Genomic DNA, 6,811 nt, shown 5'->3' with positions numbered 1-6,811 from the left:
AAACTTTTAATTCAAAGCACTAGGAAGGGAATTCAATTTCTGCTCCCTTTCCCCTTTATATTTTAAGGACACGTTCTGAGCATCTCTACCCCAGGCAGCACTGCCCCATCCCTTGGGTCTGGGCAGGAGCTCAGCCTCAGGCAGTAGACAGCTGCCCGCTGCCTGCAAGGGCTTGTGCTGCTGGACCGAGAGCGTTTATTTCTCTGTCCATTAAATAACATAATATTTTTATGGCATTGGCATCGAATGTGAGGTTCGAACGGCAGCAGTGCATGCCCATCGGTGAAGGTCTAGTGCCATGATCCTCTCTCTGGGGGAGCCAGGCAGCAGGCAGGGGTTGAACCTGGACATCACGCTGGATTCCCTGCCCAGTGGCAGGGCGTTTGCACTGGGCTGGCTGGGAGAGGGTGCAGTACCTGTCTGGGAAAGCCTTGGCCCTGGCTGTAGCGGGAAGGTTGGGAAAAACAGTTTTGCAGCAGGTCTCACTGGGAAGCGTGTGTCTGAGCACTGGCCACCTCTGTGCACCAGAAGGTGCACACGTGTATTGCCAGGAGATCTGATAGTGGATATCTCAGAGGAGAGTCAGGGGGACAAGGAGGGAGCTTTGATCTGCCACATCTAAGGGGCTTGCCTTGTGAAGCCTGGATCAATCTGACAGTGCTTATCATAAAGAGGGGGTTATGCCAACCCGCCTCATGTTTTCTCTCACAAAGTGTCCCCTTGTTGCTGCCTCAGGAGCATTTTTCAGGCAGTGGACCTGGCTGAGGCAGGGCCAGCGCAGCCACAGCCATCGAGGGAGAGAGGGGAAGCATCACCGGAGGGTGATGCTGATTCACGAGGAGCTCACTGCTTGTCTGTTGGTGTTTCTGGGTAGCCACAGGGCCTTTGGTTGGGATATGAGGAGACCAGCTGGGCTGCTTGAGGTCTATCAGAGTGCACCCACGATGATGGGTGAGCTTTCTTGTGTCCCCACCAGGAGCAGCACCTTCCCCACTGGTCCAGCCCTGGGCATCCTCAAAGCTCCAGTAATGCACCTGTGCCTCAGGCTGCAGCTCTGGCTTCTCCTCTAGTCTTGGTCTCCTTCCTTCCTTCCTTCCTTCCTTCCTTCCTTCCTTCCTTCCTTCCTTCCTTCCTGCCACCCATCAACCAACTTCATGCCTGGCTGCATTACTGCTGCCTGATTTAGTTTTGGAGAACCCATGTCCATGCCCAGTTCGATGTGGTCCGAACCTGCAGCCCTGCCCTGTCCCATCCATAGCAAGGTACACCAAGGAGGATATCCCATACCAGGGTGGCTTAGGCTGAGCCCTGGCCACCTTTGATTTTTGGGAAAAGCCTGCAATTCCAGGCTCTGCTGCAAAGAAGCCATATGCTTGGTCAGCTTTTTTTTACTGGGGAAAAAAAATGTTGAAACCAATTTTTATTCATTTTTCTCAAAGAGAACAAGTATCTGCAGCTGGAAGCTCATGAAGTGCACACACAGTGTTGTGAATCTTTAAAAGAGCTGGCCACTGATTTAAAATAAATTTGCTCTTTTATTAAATCGAAGTCCTAATCCTGCAAATTCAAGCAAGCAAGTGAACGGCTGCACTTGCACAGAGCCTTGCTGAAACTGCTGGGTCCATGGATGGGCTCAGAAATCAAGTGGCGCAGGTGGATCTGCAAGATCAGTTAATACCATTTCTTAGCTGTATTTTTAAAAAACTGTAAGATGGGATAACGTAGGGCTGATTTTAAGAGTGTTCAAGATCTACAAACCCCAACCTATTGGAGATAGAGGTTTTTCCTAATTATGCAGAGGTGCATAGTTGTTTATAATGAACTAATATAGTCAGCTTATTTAGTTTATTCATCTGTGTCTGAAATGCAGTTAGTGGTTTGAAAAATGTCTTATACTGATAGAAAATTTCTTTAAGCCCTCTAATCATAACTCAGACTGCATATATCAACCCACTAACTTGGTAATAAACTCCTCGCTTTCCTGGTACTCATCAAGCCACTGTATTTGAAGCACTGTGGTGTGCCCTGAAGAGCAATCAGCCCAGTGCCTCAGGGGCTAATTGCAATGAGGAGATGTCAGAAAATGCCTTGTCGCTTGCCTTGGACTGGAGGTGTGTGCTGCTGTGGTGGCACAGGAGGGAGGTGGTCTCTTGGCTAAGCCAGGCTCAGTCATCAGGGGCTTTGCAGGTTGATACCAGTCCTTGCAGCCTGTGGGCGAGTGGACATGCTGCAGGCTCTTGGTGTGAAATGCTGTTTGTTGGTGTTTTCTGCAGTAGCTTGTGTTTCCCAGGACCTGCAGAATGCAGGACAGCAGCCCAATCTCCCTGTGACCAAGGCAGGATTGGAGGGGGGCTTCCGAAAGGAAAGGCTGTCCCCTCTTATCAAGTGTGTGTGTGTATTAAAAAAGGCAGCTGGTCTCTGCTTCTGACATAACCATTGTCTGCAGTGCAGGCACCACATCCTGCATCATCGTGCCTCGATGTAAAGCTTGATGGGGCGTCCTGGGGAGGGCTCGCAAGGGGCATGTCCATGTGAATCCACTGGAGCTTGGGGTTATGACTGCGTGGTTGAACAGGATGGAGAGGAGCTGCTGCCCTGCGCTGTTGGTAGCTGGTGAAGTGATGAGTGCCGGGGGTTTTGCTGCTGTGATGTGGATGCTGAGAGTGGTGTGATCATTAGATGGGGGGGAAGGTTTTTGTTTCCTTTCTCTGAAGTGTCAGAGTTTGGCCATGGCTAGGAAAACAGCGCTGTATAGAGAGCAAGGCGGGGAGTAGAGGTTTTAAACATTTCTCAGGTGTTGGGTTAGTGTGTCTTGCTGATAGACTCCATTAAGTTGCTTGCCAGGACAGAGGTTAGGAGTGGATTTTCCTACAGGTCAGACTGGCAGGGATGAATGGGATCCTTTTTCTGCTGCTGCAGTGTGTGCATGTGTGCAGTGTGTCCTGCCCAGCGTCATCTCACATCTCTTCCCAGAGCAGGGTCTTTCAGCAGTGATGATGCCCTCAATTGCTTGTCTTCCTTGGGCATTTTTTTTTCTTTCTTATTTTGCCTTAGAACTACTCTTCAGTTTGCCAGTGGGGGTGGTGGGAGATGAGGGGTGGGGTAACAGTTTTATGGACTCTTTTAGACTAAGTTTCCTTGGAGGTTGTCTGCTATGGGGAGGGATTGGACTTGGACTACAGGGGTCCATTTCAGGTCTGTGGTTAGATGTACTTGCTTTGGTGTCTTTGCTGCTTTCAGTGATTTCTTTCCAAGCAACCATCCAAGCTTTGATATGTTTTTTTTTTTTCCTGGTGGCAACAGGGAGAGAAGGGGACATTTCAGACTTCTATAAATGAGTAGCAGTCTCAGTAGTCAAATCATGGGGGATGCAGGGAGCCGTCACAAGGTCCTGGTCTATCTACTGACCTGGGATTGAATAGCCTGTAGGGCCTTCACAGAAAGGCTACCAGTGTTGTCTCCCCTCTGCTTCTAGTTGAATCCCATCTTCATAGCTATATTTCTCTCCCATATCCCCTCTCCTTTCTAGAGGAAGAGCCTGGGGCATCATCACACTTCACATAGCTTCAGCTCCCTTCCTGTTTGTTTTGGCCAGAGTTAGTTTACTCCAAATGTGCATCTGGGTTTAAGCAGATTATCTCCTTTTGGCGGGGGGCAGTAATTTATAGGGAATGAGAGGTGTAAGATATAACTCTTGGTGCTCTCCAAATCCCTTAGTGTTGTGTTCCCTATAGATGTGCTGCTTTCTCTCTCGCTTCTCCCCACCTCCCTTTCCACCCCAGGGAATTTCCTCTCCAGATCAGAATGGTGCTGTGGTTTGGGACAAAGTCTGGAGGTGGGGTGAGGATGTGGGCAGGGGTGGGAGGTTGCATCCAGTGCTGTGTTGTGACAGGGAGCAGGGGGTCTCGCAGGGTCTCCACGCTTCTTATATGTTGCTGTTTTGCTACACCTGCTCACCACAACAGTCCTGAAGAGAAACTGTGTTGAGCTGGGCACTGAGACTGGGACAGAATGGGCAGAGAGATTGGTCCAAGAAGGATGGTGTGAAAGGGCAGAGCTTCTCGCTGCCGGCTTATCCCGGTTGGGAGTGACCAGCCTGGCCATGGCCCCAGGCTGCCCTTTTCCATCCACTCTCAGCATGGGTGCAACACTGGCAGCTGCAGCACTGGGCACTGTCTGCCCTTGTGGTGGGCAGGAGCTGCAGCTCCATTCCCCCAGTGTGGGCTTCTCCATGAGGCACAATCAGGGTATTTGCACGTTTTGTCTCTCCTGCAAGTGCTTTCGATTTTGGCTCAAGGGCTGAGGGTGTGAGGGCAGCCCCAAGGCTGTCACTGCTAGGAGCCTACGAGACCACTGTCTTCCTCTTCATCATTCTCATCAGACCCATCTTTGTTGACATCTTCATTGCTGATCTGGAGGAGAGAGTAAACAGCATGTTAATGACTTTCTCGGATGATGATAAAACAGGTTTGCGCCTGCCGAGGGGGACGCAGGAAAATAACACAAAGGGAACTAGCGAGGTCAGGAAGACGGGCAGAAAATAACATGATGAGATTCATCTTAGGAAAAATGCAAGCTAATGCATCTGGGGGCAATGTAATGTGAAACACGCGGTCTGAGGGAGAGGCGAGGGGCGGGGAGAGGACAGCACACGCAATGAGACCGAGGTGTGACGGTAGATGGCATATCAGATGTGGGCTTGCAGCATGATGGGGCAAGCAACAGAGACATCACGATGGCAGCCCGCCTCAGCGGCCAGCCCAGGCGCCAGCCCTGCGGGAAGGCAGCGCTTGGCACATCGTTATCAGCAGAGCATTGGTAGGCGAGAGGCGGTTCTCAGCGTGGATCTGCCTGGAATGACCACGGGGCTAGGGAGATTAATTTATGAGCAAGGATTAAGTGCTAAAGATGTGTAGCTTGGCTAAGCAGTGGTTTAAGCGTGAGGACATGACAGGAATCCACTTATGTGAAACGTGCTTGAGGAGGAGGCATTGCTGTAGGCGGTGCAGACCAAAGCGGGTCACAGGGAGTGAAGAGGGGCAGGATGGAAGGGGAAAGCACTGGCTGTGGGGCAGAACCTCCCCATGGACAGATCTGCTACTGTGGGTAGTTGTCCCACAAAGGAGATTTTTGGGTGCCTCTTTATTTCAGACACTGAAGGTAAAAATGTTTTGTTGAAAGCAAGCATGTGTGTTCTCTGGGGGTCAATGGGATGAGGCTGAGGTCTTCAGTAGCACTAACCTCTGGGTCTCAAACACCCCACGTAGTTAAGGCTGGGTAATGATTTTCCACTGGGAAACTTCCTTTGCCTCTGTACCTCGTCAACCCAAAGTGACCGTGTTGATCCCACGCCTTTTCTTCTTTCTCATTTACCTTTTCCACATCTCTCCAGCAACACCTTTACTGGTCTCTGCAACATCTCCTTCAGGCTTGGCCAGAGGTTTCTTAGCAGCTTAAGCAGATCCCACTTTGCTGTGCCAGGGATGGGGACCAGAGGCACGGCCAGGACAGGGCTATCCCAGCCACGTGAGGGGGAAGCAACATGGTGGACATCGGCTGTGATTATAAGGGTGGGAGAGCCCAGGAGGTCTGAGCTCGCTTTTCCTGCACCTGTGGGGTGCTGCCTGTGGTACAGGGTGAGGACAGGGTCTTTCAGAGGCTTTGGGATGGAGAGTTTGCTTATCTTTATTATCTTTTATTTTTCCACGAGAAGTGTCCTGTGCTGACCACACTGCTCCTTCCCCTGCTTGGTGGGATGAGGGAATTTCTTCTGCTCCCTGAAATTCTTTCCCTGCTCCTGAGCAGGAGGAGGGCTCCAAAATCAGCAGGGTGGAAAGGGGGAGGCTGTCAGGCTCCCCGAGCAAATCTGGCAGGGGTTAATAACACATGCAGAGATAAGGCACAGCAATCACCCAGCATGCGGCCGATAGGCAACGGTTCATGAGCATTTGACCAGGCGGGGAAGCTGGGAGACCCTGGCTGTGTGTGCAGGCTATGGATGGTGTGTTTCAGGGGCCTGTGGGCACACCGGCACCTGCGAGCGATGGATTCGGGTGCCATTTGAAATGCTTTTCTGCACGTCCGTTGCATTAGGAGGTGCTAAGATGATGGAGATGTAAAGCTGCTCTTTCAAATTAGCTGCTAACAGAAGTGACCCTGTTCCTTACCCGATACTCATACACGTCCATGCACACCACAGGCAGACGGGAACAGGTGCTGCCTCACATGAACAGGCAGAGAGACACGCCGATGCCAGGTGAACATGAACACAGAGGGAGCCACGTACCCACGAATTATATTTATTGTACCACTGCAAGTGCTCAAAATGTGAAACCTGTATGACTAACGCATCCCACAGCCAGACGCACGCATCAAAGATAACACAGAACTGACACTTGCCACTTTATAGCAACAAACAAACACGGGCTCACAAACGATGTACAACAGACCACCCCAGGAGGCACATGCGCACACACAGCTACCGAATGGGGTCACCCACATGCATTCCTAAATATGCCACACAGTCAGAGGACGCCTTTAAATAAGTCCGGGTTTGTGTGAAACCAGCCCCAAAAAGAGCCATGCCCCAAGATGCTCGTCAACTTTTGGATGGAGACGTTTGGAGATGATAAATACATGCGTGCGCTGCAGGTGCTGCTCCAATTGATGGGGCCCGTCTTGCCCTCCCCTGTGACGCCAGCTGGAGGTTGTGATTTTGTCCCTCTTCCTGCGAGGCTGTGCAGGGTGTTACCAGGACGGAGCGGCTGCCGTGCATCCTGCCGCTTCTGAGTAACAGGTGAACGATCGTGAT

Source organism: Nyctibius grandis, chromosome 5 (assembly GCF_013368605.1).
Source record: "Nyctibius grandis isolate bNycGra1 chromosome 5, bNycGra1.pri, whole genome shotgun sequence".
In the NCBI taxonomy this organism is placed as follows: domain Eukaryota; kingdom Metazoa; phylum Chordata; class Aves; order Nyctibiiformes; family Nyctibiidae; genus Nyctibius; species Nyctibius grandis.
This window is presented reverse-complemented; position numbering follows the sequence as displayed.